Source organism: Vicugna pacos, chromosome 9 (assembly GCF_048564905.1).
Source record: "Vicugna pacos chromosome 9, VicPac4, whole genome shotgun sequence".
NCBI classification, from domain to species: Eukaryota; Metazoa; Chordata; class Mammalia; order Artiodactyla; family Camelidae; genus Vicugna; species Vicugna pacos.
Genome location: NC_132995.1, coordinates 14,461,376 through 14,481,432, shown reverse-complemented (window position 1 = coordinate 14,481,432; position 20,057 = coordinate 14,461,376). Strand labels below are relative to the sequence as shown.

The 20,057-nt window shown below is 42.4% G+C and overlaps 1 non-coding gene across 1 annotated transcript; it reads left to right on the top strand.

Annotated features, from left to right (window-relative positions):
- Window positions 1-1,660: 1,660 nt before the first annotated feature.
- Window positions 1,661-1,732, top strand: TRNAA-AGC (transfer RNA alanine (anticodon AGC)). The gene has a single exon. It is a non-coding gene; the product is annotated as a tRNA-Ala (tRNA).
- The last annotated feature ends 18,325 nt before the right edge of the window (window positions 1,733-20,057 follow it).

Here is a 20,057-nt window from a genome sequence, read left to right as displayed (position 1 = left end):
TTTAGCCTCTTTTTACTACCATTCCTCTCCTGCAGCATTTCTCAACCTGGCATTCAAGACCACTTACCAACTTTTTTTGCCCATCCCACTCGTCCTCCACCACCTTTTGGAGATCCTCCATTCTAAAAAAGCTGTGCTGTTTACACTATTCCTTTATAAGTAATTTGTACACTCCAGACCTATGTCTGCCATTGTAGAAGTTAATTCTGTCTATTGAGAAAACTTCCACAGATATGTTTTCTCTCCTTTAAAAGCTTTAAAAAATGCCAACAATTTGAATAGACATTTCTCCAAAGAGGATATCTATACATGGCTAATAAGTTCATAGAAAGATTCTCAACATCATTAGTCTTTAGGAAAATGAAATTTAAAACCACAAGAAACCATTACACACCCACTAGAAGGGCTATAATGAATAAGACAGACATTAACAAATGTTGGTGAGGATGTGGAAAAACGAGCCTTCATGCATTTCTGGTGGGTGTGGCGCAGGCACTTTGGAAAGTAAGTTAACAGTTTCTCAGAAGAGTTCAACATAAACTGTTCTAAGACCCCGCAACCTCTCTGTGGTTCCATCTCCTCCTTTGTCAAATGGGGTTGATGACAAGACTTCCGTCAGAAGGCTGTTGAGATTAAGTGAGATGCATGTACAGGACCAGCAAAGCCCTGGCGCATAATACAGATTCTTTAAATTTTAGATTGAAAAAAACTTATTTTGTCCCCAATCTTATTCCTCTTCCCCTGTCCCTGATCTAGGCTAATAGCCTTGCCCTTCAGCTAGTTGGTCTTTCTGGAAATCTGAGTCATCATTGATTCCTTCTGCTTCCTCAATCACCACATCCAGTAATTCACGAAGTGTTATTGATTCTAGCTGCTCCGTCTCTCAGATGCAGCCACCTCTCTGCATGCCCTCCCCTACAGCTCTCACACGCGTCTTCTGCACTTTCTGAAAACAGCATCTCTTTTTCCAATGTGTTTGCTGTAAGACTTCATTGTACAGGTTACACTTGAAAGGAGAGATTTATAGAAACAAAAATAAGTATGCATGCAAGTCTCTGTTAGACAAAGGAACAAGATTAAGCCTTCTATGCTCAAATTGTTACCTATTAGAGTCTTTGAGCTGGTTAGATGTCTGCAGCTTTGTGTAGAAGGCAAGGAGGTATGTCCTCTTAATTTTTGAGAATATTTGTGAAAGATATTAATCAGGAAAAAATTGAAATCTCAAGGCTGGATTCTGAAATGAGTTAACATTTCAAGAAAGAACAGACCTAAAAACCTAAAATTTTACTGTAGCAAAAAAGAGAAGCACAGAGGGAATTTTTTTAAAAGAATAATCAAACAAAGGATGTGAAATATTCTTTACAATTTTATAAATTAACAGGCAAGGTTTATTAGGCATCATTAGGTGCTTTTTATATGGCACTGAAAGTACTTTATGTGTTTTATTTAATTTGATCCAGACAGCAACACTTTGAGGTCATCATGGTGTTATTCCCATGTTACTGATGAGGAAATACAGGCAGTTAAGTAACTTGGTAAAAGGCTACACAATTAGTAACAGCCAAAGATGAGATTTACAAACTGAATTTTGAATGATAGATTTTATGTGCTTTATCATGATAGTACACAACTTCCAATCACTTTTAAAAATCTTGAGGGGGAGGGTATAGCTCAATGGTAGAGTGTGTGCTTAGCATGCACAAGGTCCTGGGTTCAATCCCCAGTACCTTCAAGTAGATAAATAAATTTTTAAAAATCTAATTATACCCCCCTTCAAAAAAATTATTTTAATCTGATTATCTCAATGAATAATTCATCAAAAAAATTTTCCTGAACATTTACTGTGGATCAGTCATAATTGTTAACTACTACACAGATATTGATAACATATAGCTCACCATAGTTTAACCTATTGCCTACCCTTAGAGATTTACAATTATCATAAAATACTCTAATATCTTTGTAATAGAATTTTGTCTACTTTTTTATCTGTTTCTTAAGGAAAAAAATTAGGTATCTATTTATTTATTTATTTATGGAGGTACTGGAGAATGAACCCAGGACCTCATGCATGCTAAACATATGCTCTACCACTGAGCTATATCCTCCCGCCCAGATTTTTAAAGGTGATTGGAGGTTGTGTACTATTATGATAAAGAACAAATATGAAACAAAAAGCAGCGTAACAGGCTCAAATTCTGTAATGTACTTTAAAGATAAAGGGCATCAACACCAAATTAAAGACAAATACTTTCAAACTGGATTTTTAAATTTTGTTATTTATAAAGGAGACATTAAATTTTTGTTTGTTTTGGGCAGGGGGAGTAACTTTATTTATTTATTTATTTATACATACATACATAGGGAGGTACTGGGGATTGAACCCAGGACCTCATTCATGCTATGCATGCACCCTGCTACTCAGCTATATACCTCCTCCCGCTAAGAAAGACATTTTAAATCAAAGGACCCAGAAAGATTGAAGGTAAAAGAACAGAATAAGATGTAGTATACTAATGCTTTGTGAAAGTCAATCAAAATTAGTGTCTCCAAAATACATTTGAAGCCAGGAACATATTTCATAATAGTAAGGAGCCGTTTCAAAGGAAGATAAATCACTACTTATTTTGTTTTGAGCAAAGTATGTAGCTTCAAAGTGTATAAAGCAAACACTAACAAAATTAAAGGAAAAAATATAAATCCATATCACACTTAAAGACTGATCACACGTCTTCCAGGAATGTATACATGTATTCTGAAAACCTATGCGGGCAGGTACAGTTTTAGGGGTGCAGAGGCTGCTAAGATTTGTTAGTTCTATTTTCTACTTTCTGTCTGTGGCGACCAGGCAGGAGGTTCTAGTATGGATGGTGTTATCCCTTCTTAGATCTAGAAAGTGCAGGTGGAGGAGGAGCATCTCCTAAGGGTGTGTCTGAGTGGCACAACCTCAAGTCCCAATCTGCATCAACAGAATGGTGGCCTGGCTAGAAAGCTTTTTGCTGCAGTGTCTAATTCCTCCACCAATGCAGGTGGAGTCCCTTACTGCTCTGAGTCCGTTACTGAAGAACTCTGTTCCCTGAGGTTTATCCATTCTCCCTCTTTATTGCACATTTTATGTGTGAGTTCAGGAGATGTTTGAATGTAGGAAGACACAAGAAAACATTGTATTTATTCCAGCTTAGGGGAACTATAAATCACATCTAGTCTAATAGCTCCCTTTATTTCCCCCAGCTTTGGCTTCTGTGGTACCTGCTTCTGCAGGCAGTGAACCACAGAACGATTGACCAGTTTTTTTTTTTTTCTGCTGCTCCATATTTTTTATAACATTTATTGAGCTATAATTCAAATACCATACAATTCACCCAAAGTACACAATTTAGTGTTTTTTAATATATTCAGAGATTTGTGCATGTATCACCACAACCAATATTAGAACATTTTCATGACCTCAAAATGAAACCCCATACCCTTGAGCTATTACAATAGGCTTCCTCTTTTATTCCCCGACCCCATGTCTGAGCCCTCAGAAAACACTAATCTGCATTCTATCTCTAGATTTGCCTATTCTAGACCTGATTGCCACCGCCGCGGCTGCTGCCCTGCCGCCGCCGCTTGCCGCTGCTTGCCGCTGCCGCTGCTGCTGCGCTGACACCGCCGCCGCTGCTGCTGCGCTGACGCCGCTGCTTGCCGCTGCTTGCCGCCGCAGTTGCTGCCCTGCTGCCGCCGCCGCCGCTGCTGCCCTGCTGCCGCCGCTTGCCGCTGATTGCCGCCGCCGCTGCTGCTGCGCTGACGCCGCCGCTTGCCGCTGAATGCCGCTGCCGCTGCTGCCCTGCCGCCGCCGCTTGCCGCTGATTGCCGCCGCCGCTGCTGCCCTGCCGCCGCCGCCGCTGCTGCCCCGCCGCCGCCGCTTGCCGCTGATTGCCGCCGCCGCTGCTGCCCTGCCGCCGCAGCCACTGCTGCCTTGCTGCCTGCCGCCGCCGCCGCTGCCCTGCCGCCGCCGCTTGCCGCTGATTGCCGCCACCGCCGCTGCTGCTCTGCCGCCGCCGCTGCTTGCCGCCGCCGCCGCTGCTTGCCGCCGCCGCCGCTGCCCTGCCGCCGCCGCTTGCCGCTGATTGCCGCCACCGCCGCTGCTGCCTTGCGGCCGCCGCTGCTGCCCTGCCGCCGCCGCCTGCCGCTGATTGCCGCCGCTGCCGCCGCCGCCCTGCCTCGCCGCTGCCCTGCCGCCGCCGCTGCTTGCCGCCGCCGCTGCCCTGCCGCCGCCGCTGCTGCTCTGCCGCGCTGCTGCCCTGCCGCCGCCGCGATGGTTGAGTGAGTTTAAAATTGTTCAATTCAGGATTATAATTTTTTGAAGGTTAGGAACATGGTTGCCCATTAATATCCTCTGAATTTCAGATGCAAAGAAGATTTTCCTAGAGTAAGAATAATAATATAAAATTATGTGTGCCAACTCTATTTGGGAATAGAATCCTAAATTTAGAATAAAGATTTTTTTTTAGAAAAATGACTCTTCCTACGTACCAGTTTAAAGTACTCATATCCCAATTGAAATATGGGCAGAAGCCATGAACAGAAATTTCAAAATGGAAGAAACATATATGGGCAGTAAACACAGAAAATGTGCAACCTCATGAAAATGCATGAGACACACAAAACGTGAGACACACAAAGTAAATCTATATGATTGGCAAAAATTGAAGTCCAGTAATGCCAAGTTATTGGCACTGGATGTGGGAAGGATGGAGGAGATGTGGATCCACAAAATCTTTTATGCTTTACTGGTAGAAATGTAAATTAGTATGATCGTTTTAGAAAATAATTGAGGATTATCTAGTAATGTCAAACATTCACCTACTCTATGGTCTAATACTTCCACGCTTGATATATACACAGAAGAAACTCTGCACATGTGTACCCTGTGATATTTACAAAAATGTTAATAGCATCACTGTTTAAACAGCAAAACCCTAGAAAAACCTAGCTGCTCATCCGCAGGAGAACAGATGAATGAATTGTGTTATTCCCAAACAGATGAAAATAAACGCAAGGAAATTATGAACAGAGGATTCAGGGAGATCGCTGACCTCCATGGGTGGAGAAAGGCATTGAAAAGGAGGTGGGCAGTAGATTCATGACTGCTTATTTAAAATAATTAAATAAATAAGTCAGATCATGCACTGACTAATGATGAAAGCATATTGGACAAAGGATGACGGTAAAGCCAAAGTCCTGCGGTCAATTAAAGGAGCTTAAGAAAGAAAAGGTGAGGGAACAGAAGGGAAGGAAAGAAATCACTGTCAGTTTTCATTGCTTCTATAGCCTTGTCCCCAAATAAATTATCCCCACAGGCTATCTGCCCCCCCCTTTGCAATTCTCTGGACTGTTAAATCTGGCAAAGCAATGGTACAAATGTTTTAGTAGTTGCCAACTTACTACTCTTCCTGAGTAACAGTCAGCTTTTCTGGCTGACTTAGCCCAACAGCCAACCATCTACTTGTGAAAAGTTTCAGTGCTCAGACAGGCCTCTGGGGGAGGTATTTGAGATCAAGAAAGATTGGCAGTGCCTGCCTTCAACTAGATCTCTGTGGGAATAACAATTTTTCATCTCTGATGCAAGCCACTTCAGGCTGAAATTTGATTTCACTTTCTAAGAGTCCAGATCTTTCTTCTCTTCCCTATCAGTCTGTGTCCAGAGCACTATTTCCAGGCCCCCAGTGTGTCTTCTCAGAGACTGGCTGAGCCACTTTCCAGATGGAGCCAACATCATCCTCTATCTGATCCACAAATCATGAACAGAAGGCTGAGGAAATGAGAAGGGTATACCCACCAGCACGGGGTACAGAGCAAGATCACAGAGACACAACGTAATTCTCCAGAAAGCCAGTTCGGATCAATGACAGGACCGCCTGGTTCCAGATGAAACTCTCCTGGATTTTAAAACACAAATAAATAGTAACATTGAAATGAGATAAGATTTACCACAAATTTAAACTGACATATTTAATGATATATATTATGATAATTATGGCACCTGAAGACCAGATATAAAGAGGAAGCCACTACACATTTGACAATATTAGCTATTCCTGGGATTCCCTGAGACAAAAGATGGGAAGGAGAAAAGATAAAGTGCATGAGCGTCTCTCCTGCCAGAAGGGCACAGGGTACTGCTCCGGTCCCCCTTCCTTAAGAAGGATTTAAGGTGTCCCACAGTACCTGGAAGGAGAAACCAGCTCCATGCCCCAGAGAGACTGACTTCAGTGTTCATTTACAAGTCAAAGGTATCAGGTCAGATCTCTCTCTGATAACAGCAGAGAGAAGCCCTGCCTGGGGAGGGGGGTGGGGAGGGTGGGCCTTTGTTCAAACATCAAAAAACTGCTGGAACAAGCTGCTGGTTAGTGAGAGATGGTGGGAGGACAGCTAGGTACATCAGCAAGCTGGAAAAATAGCCGTATTTTCAGTACAACCTAATAATAATCTTTATTCCTAGTATTTTCTTAAAGTGAAGCTTTTTACTACTTAACTCATTCCAAGTATACTAGGAATTGAAATGACAAAGTCCAGATCCCAGGGTACCTCTTAAATACAGGCAGAGGATTTTAGCCTTCATATACCAGTTCCTCAATCATCAGTAAACTCGTCTCTAAAATTTGACCTAGAGGTCATTGGAAGAGTAGTTCTTAGGTTAAAAAAAAAAAAAAAAAAGCCCAGAAATAGGTCCCTGTGCTGCCAAATGAGTTCTGAATTAGTGAATTTCTAAAAAACAGGACACAGCTTCCTGCAAATTTTTGGAAGTGGTTTTCGCCTCCAATTTACTGGCTTCGTATTACAACGTCTATCGAGGACGCTGGGTTTCCCCCACCCTCGCACTCACTTCCTCCTTGGATGGGGGCAGATTTGGGACAAGAACCAGGAGAAAACTGAGCTGTAGTGCTAATGAGTAGATATGTGAAGAGTGAAGAGGATATATTTTTTTTTAATCTAGTCTCTGCATAATGTACCTACCTGAATTCCTCTTTTGGATTCTTTATCTTTATTTAAATTTGTCATTTGAGCATCTGAAGTAAAAATATGGGCCCCGAATCTCCTTCTTAATTAGAAAAGCACCTCTTCTCCCCAACATCCTCACATGGAGAAATCAATTAAAACAGCCTCCAATCAAAGGTCAAGAAGAAATCAGAGGGGAGCTGGAGAAAGTAGCGGTGAGCAGGCAGGTGAGCCTGGCCATGCTAGGTCTTCCCAAGATCTCTAAGTTATCTCATAAATGATCTTTCCCTGGCTGGGTTTGCCTTTTGTGGGTTTTGGTTTAATTTTGCTTGATTTTCTTACTGTCGATAAGTAAGGCATTGCGGTACTGGAGGATTGGTAAGGCATTAAATTTTAGGAAGTGAGCCAGGAAGGAAAATGGCCAAGGAAACAGCCTGGCTGCCTTCAGACTAGGCTTCTAAGTCTTGGGGACAAATGGGGTCCTTGCAAAAGCTCATGGTCCAGCTGAACTCACCAGGGTCAGAAGAGCCACGTGCAAATTGGAGTCAAAGTGCTGTCATAATGAACAATACGGACTCCTTGGGGGTGGTTTTCACTTACACACACAGCTCCCTGGGGAACCGCACTCATTTGGATTTTTTTAAAATGTGCATTGGGTTTTTTGAGTTTGTGTTGAGTCTGCATTTGAGTTTGCAGATTCTGGTCATGGCCACTTTCTTTGTGACCGACACTTACTAGCATCTCCCACTCCTGTCGTGCAGCTCTGAGGTGGCTGCGGGAGTGCTGCCCATGAGTGGGCAGGATAAGCTGGGTGCACGCCCTGCAGGTCCCAGCTGGGGAGATCTCTGCCTCATACCCTGTCCTCTGCAACTCAGAGGCACCTCGGGGACAACAGGGGAACCACATGAGGGCATCTTCAGATGCAGAAATAGGTAGTTGTCACCATGCCATCACCCTGAATCCTTAGTTCCACTCCTGACTGGTACAAACAAAGCCTTTTCCAGAGCTCTGACCATTGCGGAAAAAAAAGTTAAGACACGAATCACCTAGATTTTGAAACTCCAGACTTTTCTGGTTTGGTTTTGTATCATCACAAGGTAAGAATCACAGTTTACTAACTCAGATGTGAATGGAATATGGCTTTAAAATATTCTAGGAAACAATATAATTTTTACGTGACTATTTCATCTCACAAGCAAATCAGACATTCAGCCTCAAACATTTTGGAAAAATCTACTCGTCCCACACCAGATTGGACCCTGGTTCGAAGGCTTCACACAGTGACCAAGTGGAGGGTCTTAGTCCTCAGTCATCTGTCCATCTCCACTTAGTACCAAGATATCTGCTGTCGCTGTTTTTGCAACCCAGACCTGGTGGCTCTCTGATGCATGCCACACTACACATGGGCCTCAGGAATCTCTGTCTCATGCAAAGCTGAGCTCTAAAGTGCCTGTGATCTAGGTTTGCCAAGTTGAGCAAAAATAATGATAATAATAACAACAACAAAAAAAGACACTTGATTAAATTTGAATTTCAGATAAACAGCAAATCAATCTTTTAAGTATGCTCCATGCAATATTTGGAACATAATAATACAAAAAAAGATTGTCTATGTGAATTTCATACTTAACTGGATGTCCTGTATTTTATCTGAGAATCCTGTTGTAATCTCTCTGCCAATGAGATCTTGCTGCCTCCCTCAGGCATCTTCTGTAAACAGGACCTGGGTCGCTACATCTCTGAAATTATGAACCTCTTCTAACACTAGACGAGGGGAACTTTTTTCTGGGGAATTATTGTTGTCAGTGGGATTAAACTGAAACAAAGCCAGGAACATTCTACAGATGGTTCTGCTTTCCACCTGTTATACTGGCCAAGAGTCTATTACCTTGAAATTGGAGGCAGTGGGCAAGGCAGGAATTAAGGTCTCAAGTTGTTTATCCATACTCCCCTCACTTTTGTTCTTTCTCTCAGTCTGTCCCTCCCACTCCTTTCTCTACTTTCTTTTTGCAGTATCAAAAGAAAATGTTTGGAAAATGCATTTTTCTTTAGGTCAAGAAATCAGGCAGTTTTTGCACTATGAAAGAGATTTTTAAAAATACAGTAAGATCCTATGAATCCTAGGAAGTCAGAGTACCTTAAATCACAAATACAAAGGAGAATATAAACTCACGTCACACAAAAATTCTTTTTCTAAATGTACATTTCAAGACCCTACACTTTTTTCCATAACAATGTGATCCCATTGTAACTCAAAGCAGAAGTTACTAAGAAAATGCATGGTTGTCTGGTAACCACATATACATGTTATAAAAATATTTTAAACATATTTTATGTGCATTTGATTTAATTGTTGATTGGACTATTCCAAAAAATCCAGGAATACATTCTAATGAATGAATGAGGCAACTGCACAAAAGCATGTGTGAAAAGATACTCATTGCAGCATTATTTCTGAGAAAGAGAAGACCGATTTAACTGTCCTTCAATAAAATATTAATTAAATTGTGCTGTAATTACCTACTATGGCTCTTAAACCTGATATTTTATTTTCATTCAATCAGAGGTCCTAAAATAAGGAAGAGAAATTAAAGACTTAAGTAGTGGAAAAGAAGATAGAAAACTGTCATTTTTCAATGACAACATAATTATGCATGTATAAAATTCAGAATAATCCACAGATTAATTATTTGAACAAGTAAATAAGTTTAACTAAGTTGCCAGATATAATGGCAATATACAAAAATCAGTTGTAATTTTATACCAGTGTGAATACTTCGAATGTGATTTTTTTTTTTAATTTACAGCAGCATCAGAAAAAAGGAAGGGAAAAGATTTTCAAGGACTCTACCCAGAAAAGTATAAAATGATATTTAGTGGAATTAAAGACAAAAGCAGGACGAGGGATAGATCAACTTTGTGAATTATAAGACTCCATGTTTCTAAAATGTCAGTTCTCCTCTAATTGAAGCTATAGATTCAGTATAAACCCAGTTAAAAACCAAGCAGACATTTTGTATGTGTGATCATTGACGGACTAGTTCTAGGACTACAGTAGCAATGCAAAGGGCCAAGAATAGCCAAAACAATCTTGAAAAACAAAATGCCCCAGACGTCAAAACTTATGATAAAACTGCAGTAATTATGACACCGTGGTATTGCATCAAGGATTGGAAGACACCAATGGAACAGAATAGAGTTCAAAAATGAGACCCACGCACATGGTCACTTGACCTATGACAAAGGTGGCAGTGCAGAACAGTGGGAATAGGACACTCTTCTCAATAAATGGTACCGAGTCAACTGCATTACTCAGATGCCCTTTCAGGCCTGAGGTACTCAGTGTTCCGGTGGCTGGGAGAGTTAGATGGCTGCTCAGTGCTCACAGCTGCCCCTCCTCCTGGGAGTTTCCCGTAGCCAAAGAAAGCAGCTTCTTCAAGATGATTCTCTCTCCCTGAGGACACTCCTACATCAATGACTGGTCAGCGCAAGTATGGAAAGTCCTGGCCCTTCCTGGATTGGCCTCTCAAGGACCATTCTAGTTCAAGAGGTCCCTTTGGGAACAGCTTAGGTCATGAAAGCAACTGCATCCTCAAAAGTTAAGTCTCCCTCCACCCCATCCAACTCCCTCTACTCCCTCTCAGAAGTTTACCCCAGTAAAACTTCTGCACACAAATCTTAGTGTCCCAGATTCTGTTTGCTAGGGAACTCAACCTGGAACACACTGGAAAAAATTAACCTTGACACTACCTCATACCTTACATACAATTAATTCCCAGTGATAGTTTATCTAACGTGAGTCATAAAAGATAAAATTTCTATGAGTATCTAACATAACAAAGCCCCAACTACTTTGGAGTTGAAGAAAGATTTCTTAAACAAGACACAAAAGCACTAACCATACAGAAAAAGACTGATAAATTGGACCACATTCAAATTAAGATGTTCTGTTTATCAAAGGATACAATTTAGAGTAAAAAGTCAAACCATAAAGTCAGAGAAGATAAACACAATGCCTATAAGCCACAAAGGATTTGTATACAAAATACATAAAGAAAGACCAAAAAATCAATAAGAAGATAGAAAAAAATCCAATAGAAAAAAAAAAAGTTAAGAGATTTGAATGGGTACTTCACACTCCCCAAAAGATATCAATATAGCCAGCAGACAAATGAAAGGGAATTCAAACTTATTAACACTCAGAGAATGCAAATTAAAACCACAATTAAATATTCACCTCAAACCCACTGGAATGGCAAGATTAACACTACCAGTTGTTGGTGGAAAATGTAGAGTAACTAGAATACTCAGACTCAGCCTGAAGAAACTTGTATTACATAGTCTAATAAAATTGCATACTTGCATGTATGTCTCTTTTAGGAATAGCCCCAACAGAAATGAGCGGACGCATATATCAAAACACTTACATATAAATGCTCATAGCAATGTTATTAATAATAAGAAAAAAATTAGAATAGTCCAAATGCCTGTTAATTTTTATAGAAATAAAGAAATAAACAAGGCAAAGAAAATTGAGTCAAAACACAGGAAGTGTAATCAGGAAATGCCTGAGAAGCAATCAAATTATGTTGAGGTCGAGGATCTAAAAATTTGGACAGTCTTGAGTAAGAGAATGGTAAAGGGGGATAAAAATTTAACATTTTAGATATGGTGTCTCTAACAATTAAAGAATTATTAATACTTGATTTATTTATAGAAATTTATATAATTCATTCCTTTCTCTGACTGGAGTATTATACACACCCAACTTATAAATTGAAGTGAGCCAAACACCAAGAAATTAGTGTATCCCTTTACTGGGATCTCTGCTCCTCTGAGTTGTTCAGCACAGTAGCAGCGCACCAGACACTGGCACCACGACCACCAGCCTGCTAGCAGGCAGCTTTCCTGAATGTAGGCCCAAGATAGTTAATTTTATATATCAACTTGCCCGGGCTATGGTGTGCAGATATCTGGTCAAACATTGTTCTTGATGTTTCTTGTGAGGGTGTTTTTTAAATAAGATGAATATGTAATTGATGGACTTAGAGCAAAGCAGATTGCCCCCCATCATATAGGTGGGCCTCATCTAATCAGTCAAAGGGCTCAATAGAACAAAGTCCCCACCCCCACCGTACATCTCCCTACCTCGGCAAGAAGGAATTCCGCCAGTAGACTGTGGACTTGAGCTGCAACTCTTCCTGGAGTCTCCAGCCTGCCAACCTATTCCATCACATTTTGGACTCACAAAGCCTCTTACAATCGTGGGAACCAATTCCTTAAAATCAACAGATCAAACTCTCAGTCTCTCTCTCTCTCCCTCTCTCTCTCCCTCCCTCTCTCCCCCTACACACACGCACGCACACACGCATCCACGACACACACCCCCTCTTGTTTTCCAGAAAAGCCTGACTAACACAAGGCCTAATATCTGGGAACAGCCAGTTCCCCCACCTGGATGAGCCTGGCATGAATATTACTGGTTTCCTAGTCCTAAGTGCAGCCTGCCTCTTGAGTCCTTCTATGCTCTCTGAAACTCACAGTCGTAAACGCATCCTTTCCTCCCAGTCTTTCAAACTCTACCATTTCCTCTGTGTCTTTACAGGGACCAAGCTGAAGACTCCCTGCATCTGGGGACAGAGTCATGTATCTGTGCCAGGCTCTGGTTCCCCGCTGAGCTTCCATGTCTGCTCTGACATCTGCTTCTCCTCTGAGCTGGCTTGTCCTCTCCTGAGTGTCCCCTGACACCTCAGTCTCTTCAGGATCCTTTCCGTTGAGTTTCTATTGAACAGGTTGAAACTGTCTATAAAAGAAACCCTTCTGTTTAGTGTCAAAAGCATCTCAGATTTCAATTTTTTTCTTTAATAAAAGCACATTCCCCAGGGTCAGTCAGTCTCGCTCAGCGCTGCTACTCAAGAAGACTAATATTCTAAGGTTACAATTTCTTCCCTCTGGCTCACTCCAAGACATCCTTTCTGGCCCTAAGGTTGATTCACTACCTGATCATTCTTCAGCTTAGAATCACTCAAGAGCTTATAAAGACATGGTCTCAGGCCCCCGTTCCCAGAGTTTTTGACTCAGTATTTCTGGGTGGGGCCTGGGAGTTTGCATTTCTAACATGTTGCCAGGTCAGGCTGAGGCTGTGGATCCAGGGACCACACTTTGAGAACCACTGTTCTGGCTCTAGTTCTTTAAGTGCTACCTCCTGTGCCTGTTCCTCCATTGACTCCCTGTAGTCCCTAAATCTTTTACAGATCTCTCTCCTGGTCCAGGATGAAAGTCGGAGGGGTAAAGGGAATGGGAGCTCTCACAGGCTTCCACTGCAGGGATAGGCCAAAAAAAGTGGGAATTCAATTCAACATAGCAACCACTATTTTTTTTATTTTTTTGAGTGTCTGTTGTGTTCTAAAGCACTGGCGGGGAGGGGTTAGAGAGATAAATGGGTTTCTGTTCTCAAGAAACTTAACATGTAACAAAGGGAAAGCCCAGCATAGCACTAACTATACGACAAGAAAAAACGTATTATACTACAGTACATTCCAAAGGCCTATTGGACTAGAGCCGACACTGTTGGTGTACCAAGCATGTTCCCTAGGCCAGCCCCAGAGGTCAAGGCCGGACTTGTTCTCAGGGTCATGAAAGTTCAGGGTCAGCAAGTCCACAATCCTGACGGAGCATCTCCTTAAATTTCACATCCTCAGGGTCTCGCTGTCCTCCTACCAGTGTTGGCCCTGCCAGAGGTCACAAAAGAGTCCCAGGGCCCCTGATGGATTCCAGCCTTTCTCTCCATACAGGTATTTTCTACCAGAGGAGTTGGCCAGGCGGGTCTGAACCACACATACAGTTGGTGACGGAGCCAAGAGCGCATGAAGTGACAATGCAAAGTGCATAGAGCAAGAAAGGGCAGAGGGCCTAAGGCTGATATGTGAGGAATGCCAGCCTTCAAGGGATGGGATTTAGAAAGCTAAGTGGAAGGAAAAGAGGGACAGTTGGAGATCGGCTTTGATGCCTGGTTGAAGTGTGTTAGATGCGCACTTGCCTTCGGGAAGCTTCCAGGCTAGTAGGGAAAACAAGATAACTATTCTGGCAGCAAGCCCTAAGTCAGCATTAAGGAGAGAGTGTAGCAAAGAGGGATGAGCTAAGGCCTGCCTTAACTTGGGCAATAGGATCCTCAGTTCTTCCATTTAAAATCGGTGACAGTGATGTTGATTGCAGAGTGTTTTTATGAAAAGTACATAAAATAAACTCCTAAGCACAGTCACTGGCTCACAGTAATCATTCCTTAAGTTATTTTTATTGAAATTTCTGTTGTGATTCTGTTGCTGGTAATGATGAGTCAAGTTTACAAGAAAGAGAGGGAGTTGTGGGCTGCACTGGGGGTGATGAGTGATGGACAATGAGGAGTTGGAAGAGTAGGAACATAGAGCAGGATTCACCTGCCTCCTGGGACAGGACACCTGAACAAGGAGCAAGGTCGGTGATTGTCGAAGTGTAGGAATGAGTCGTAGGATCAGTTGGTTCAGAGTGCGTACTGCGTGGGGGGGAGACATTAAGAGTATGTGTGTTTTTCGTAACTAAGTATGGTGGGAGATGGCAACCAGACTTACGTGGTGACCGTTTCATAGTGTATACAAATATTGAATTATGTTGCACATCTAAAACTAATATGTTTTATGTCAATTATATCTAATTTTTCAAAAAAGGAGTAGATAGGGGCCACAGTATGTATCTTGGGATAGGAAGCTTGGGCTCTGTCCTCGGGTTAATCAAGAACCTCTGAAGATTGATGACAAAAACTAACATATTATTGAAAACATTCTTTTAGTGAGATTAACTTATAAATTGCAGGTAGTAGTAGGGGAGAGTGATGCCAGGTAGCTCAGCATCTCAAATATGAGATGATGCAATGTTAGTAGTGGAAATGGAAAGAGAATATTCAAGACATATGCAAAAGAAAAAATCAATTTAAAAGAGAAGACAAAGGCATTAGGGTTAGATAGGAAGGTGTGGGCGGAAGCAGAGGCATCCCTTTCCTTCATACCTGGGCTTCCTACCTGGCCAGGAGTCTTACAGAACATTTGTATTAACCTGCTTGGACTTCCATAATGCAATGCCAGACTGGTGGCTTAAACAAGACATTTCTTTTCTCATAGTTCTGAAATCCAAAAATTCAAAATCAAGGTGCCATCACGGATGGTTTCTGGTGAGACCTCTGTTCCTGGCTTACAGGTGGCTCCCTTCTCAGTGAGTCCTCACCTGGCCTTTCTGCTGTGCCCTTGCTGTGAGGCAGGGGTCCCTTCTCTTCTTATAAGGACGTCAGCCCTATTGGATTAGGGTCCCAGGCTATGATCTCATTTAACTGTAATTCTCTCTCTAAAGGCTCTATCTTCAAATACAGTCACATTGCGGTGGGGGTCTAGAGCTTCATCATATGAACCTGGGCCGCTGGTGGTAGGGGATGCAACTCAGCCCATAGCGGTGGTGTCATATGCTACATGAGACAAAGAAGTATGAAGTTTGAGCTAATGGAGAGGAAAATAGTTTTGGCTTTAAACACAATGGTTGGTTAATCTATTGAGCCATCCAGAAAAACATTCTGTAATGACAAATATGTTCTGTGTCAGCATTGTTTGTTATGGTAGCCGCTAGTTACAATATGACAACTGAGCATTTAAATGTGGCTAGTGAGTCCAAGGAAGAGAGTTTTTAACTGTATAGAATTTAAGTTTAAACTGTATTGAACAGCACAAATTAGAACTATAGGAACCCTAGGCAGTGTAAGGAGGTTTTATCAATAATTAGGTATTTAAGGCTTCTCTTAGGCTGTAAGGTCTTGTACTCTAGATACTCAACTTCAAACCACCTCTTGTCAGCCAAGAAAACTCTGAAGCTCTGAAAAGATATATGACTGCTCCAGGTTGACGCAGCTGGTTACTAGACCCTAGATCATCCGTTAGGGATTAAGTATTTTTATGGCAGCAGCCATGCAATTAGAAATGCTTAACAGGCAGCTGGAGCCAAATAGCTGTTTGTCAAGGACCGAGATCTGTGCTGGGGAGTCAGTGCGTGGGTGTGAAGGTGCGGCCATGGCAGCGGATGCAACATTCAAAGAAAAGAACATGGGGCTCCATGTCAAGCCTTGATGAATACTGACACGTAAATAGAAGGAAAATAAAAACAAATCATAAAAGGAAATAGATTTTCATGTGCCAGATTTATACCAACAATTAGATAGCCCCGGATCGCCACCTCCGGGGCTATCAACATGCTCACAATTCATCTCAGAGAGGTGGGCACAGATAAAGAGCGAGAGCCCTTGCTGCCCGCCTCCCCGCCACGAGAGAGCTGGCTGCCCACAGCAAGGCACTTAGCCTCTCTGTGATTCCATCCCCTCCTTTGCCAAATGGGGTTGATGACAAGACTTCCGTCAGAAGGCTGTTGAGATTAAGTGAGATGCATGTACAGGACCAGCAAAGCCCTGGCGCATAATACAGATTCTTTAAATTTTAGATTAAAAAAAACCTATCTTGTCCCCAATCTTATTCCTCTTCCCCTGTCCCTGATCTAGGCTAATAGCCTTGCCCTTCAGCTAGTTGGTCTTTCTGGAAATCTGAGTCATCATTGATTCCTTCTTCTTCCTCAATCACCACATTCAGTAATTCACCAAGTGTTACTGATTCTAGCTGCTCCGTCTCTCAGATGCAACCACCTCTCTGCAGGCCCTACACTACAGCTCTCACACGCGTCTTCTGCACTTTCTGAAAAAAGCATCTCTGTTTCCAATGTGTTTGCTCTACCGATCCATTCTCTACACCAGGATGGGATTTCTACACCATGGGATCTCCAGGGTGGGATTTTTTTAAACCCTGGGGTGTCCAGGGGAAGATTTTAAACCCCAAGTCATTTTGCAGCCTTCCCCAGCAGTTTCTTTCTGCAGACAGGATGAAGTTGACATTCCTCAGCACGGCACTCAAGACCCTTCACAGCCCGCCAGCCAACCTACCTCTGTTTTCATATTTCACCTTTTACTTTGAACCAAGAATACATAAATAGGAACCCCATGCATTTTAAAAATTCAAATGAACAATAGTCTTGTGACTCAGTGTGGACCTGGGAGGGAGAAGCAGGGTTTGTTTTTGTTTTTCAGTTTGACTTCTAGGGGAAAATGCAAAATTCCCTGTGAAACCTTGCAGAGAGGTTCCTTACCAGCACCTCCTGTAATTAGATACTATTCCAACCCAGCCTTGGCATTTTCTTCTCTCATTTTTCATGGTAGGGAAGTTCTTTTTTCAGCGCCTACAGCTTCAACCCTGCCTCCTGGAACACATGCTGTGTGTAATGTGGATCGTTCCTAGTCTATGTGAGCATGAAGTGAAGAGTCCCTTAAAATAAAGGATTCCATTGATTTGGTTGCAGATGGTTTGGTGTCTTTTTTCCTAATCCTCCACTTACATGGTCTTCATTTGGAACTCAGGTCTCCTGCTATTGGGGCACATGGATCCTTTCTCCAGGGGTTCCCGTGTTAACACTCCATCCACGTAGCCCGGTCCATGGGCACTCCAGTTGGCTTTTCTCTCTCTCTCTTTCATCTTCTCCAACATTATTCCCTTTACTGGTTTTCCTACAATATTTTATCTTTACCTTTTTTTGGAGTATTTTCATCCTTTCCACTCCTGTTTAATCTTTCTCAGAAGCGCAAGTTCACACACACACACACACACACACACACACACACACACACACGAGTTCCCCATACCTGTGTTTAGGTGCCATTTTACTGGGCTGTCTCTGTGTTTGACTTAACATTTTCATTATTCCACAATATCACCACATTCCAGGAGAGACAACCATTTTCCTGTGAACTTCTCATTTTGATCCACATGTCTCAGTAAACTGGAGAAAAAGAGTCACAGACAGACAACATGAGTGCTTTGTTTAAGATGCTGGCCATACATAAATACATCGCACCTGTTCCCAAAGATGAGCCTGTGCATCTGAGCTGACTGGTCATTTGGCCCCACCTGCTGGACACAAAGAGTCACAAGCTGGGAAAATCAGATCAGACTTCATGATTGTCAGGTGCCCAAAGCTGACCTAGAACTGTGCTGAGCAAATTACTTCCTGCTGGAACAAAGCTTTATCTCCCCTTACAACAAATCTCTCCAACTCCTGGTAAATATCTCTTGGTTAGATTATGATGCCCAGTTGTTTGGTCAAACTCCAGTTTAGATGTTTCTGTGAACATGTATGTCAGGTGTGATTAGCATTTAACTCAGTTCCTTTGAATAAAGCTGATTACCCTCCATAATGTTGATGGGCCTCATCCAGTTGAAGGCCTTCAGAGGAAAGACTGAGGCTCCCCAAAGTGGAGGGAATTCTTTTCATGACTGAAGCGTGGAAACCCAATCTGAGTCTCCAGACTATCGTCCCTTGGAATTCAGACTCAAGACTGCAACATTAACCCTTAACCGAATTTCCATGCTGCAGGCCAACGCTACGGGTTTCAAACATGATAGAAAGCTAGACAGACAGACAGAGAGTTGGATAATCTCCTATTATTTTCATTTCCCCCTTGGAGAACCCTGACTAATCATTTTACTATATCCCAGTGACAGGGGTATAGTTATGTTAATAGTTATAGTAAAGTACATTGCGGTCATCATCTAATGATATGTGTAAAATTAAGTCGTTATGCTGTATGCCTGAAACTTACAATGCAGTGCTGCATGTCAATTATATCTCAATAAAACTGGAAGAAATAAATTGCAACTTAGGAGACACAGGTTTGGGTAACACTGAGTGTTTCAAGGACTGGAGTCAGGGGCTTAGAAAGGCAAAAAGCCAAGAGGTGGTCAGAAGTTGCCTGATGAGAATTGTGGCTGACACTGATGTGAGCCAGTCAGGAAAACTTTGTCCTGAAGGAGTCACAGGTTATTTTCGGGTAGGGGCTTAGTGAGTATCTTAATTTTCTGGCACGTGCTCCAGATGACTTCATTAGGGCAATCAATGCTCACAGGGTCGGATTCTCTGTGGGCTGAGATGTGCATAAGTCACACCTCCTTAGTGAGCTCTCTCAAGCAATGCAGACTCCATTTTTATTTTGCTTTCACAAAGGCAGTCTTCTGGTGCTGGGAGCAGTGACCCCACCTCAGCCTGGAAGACATTCAGCTGAGCTTCAGCTCACTGGCTAGTGCTGTAGGAATAGCAGTTTGCCATTGATCTTTTCCCTGCAGGCGAGGCAGCAGGGAAATGAGCACAGCTGTAAATGAGCCAGCTGTAAATGAGCACAGGCTTGTGCTGGGGTGGGGGTGGGGAGTGGTCCTCCACCCTTCTAGGTTGATCTGGCTGGTCTAACAGTTACTGACATGAGGCAGATTAACAGGAGAAAAATAAACAAAAATGGAATAACACATAGATTTCCTGTTTATACCCCTGGGAGACAGCCAGGAAAAACTGAGTGAACTCATCAACAAGGCTGAAGCCCTCACCTTCAACATCATCTTCAGCTAAAGACTAAAGAGGTTGCTGTAGGCAGCAGTCAGTTACAGAGGTCGGTTACATGGAATACCAGGAGGCATGAGAAGCTTCAGTTAGACAAGGGCTGGAAAGGTGTCACTTTGCTTTAGACGTGGGAGTCATCAGTGTCTCATTGCGTGAGGATGGAGGAAGGGGAAGACACACCAGAGTGGGTGGGGACAGACTGCTGCTGGGGAAGCAGGCAAATCTTTCAGGAAGTTTGCCTTCAGAAGTAAGACTGTCTAGTTCAAGTGAGAGGGAAGAAACAGGGAGATGTTTACAGAGAGAGAAATTTGAAATCATCACTGAGAAGGAAGAAGATGCAAATTAACTAAATAAAAGTAGTAGGATCGCTGGGCGGTGTGTGGTTTTCTTCAGCAGCACTTAGATGCCTGGGGGAACTTAAGGGGGAAGAATGATAATCAGGCAGTTGTGTCATTGGGACTTTTGCCAAGTAAGTACACTGAAAGGACAGAAAAGGGACTAAAGGATGTAAGTAGGAGTTATTAAAATTTTAGCTCTTGGAAATTGTTGAGAAGGAGAATATTTCCTTTACT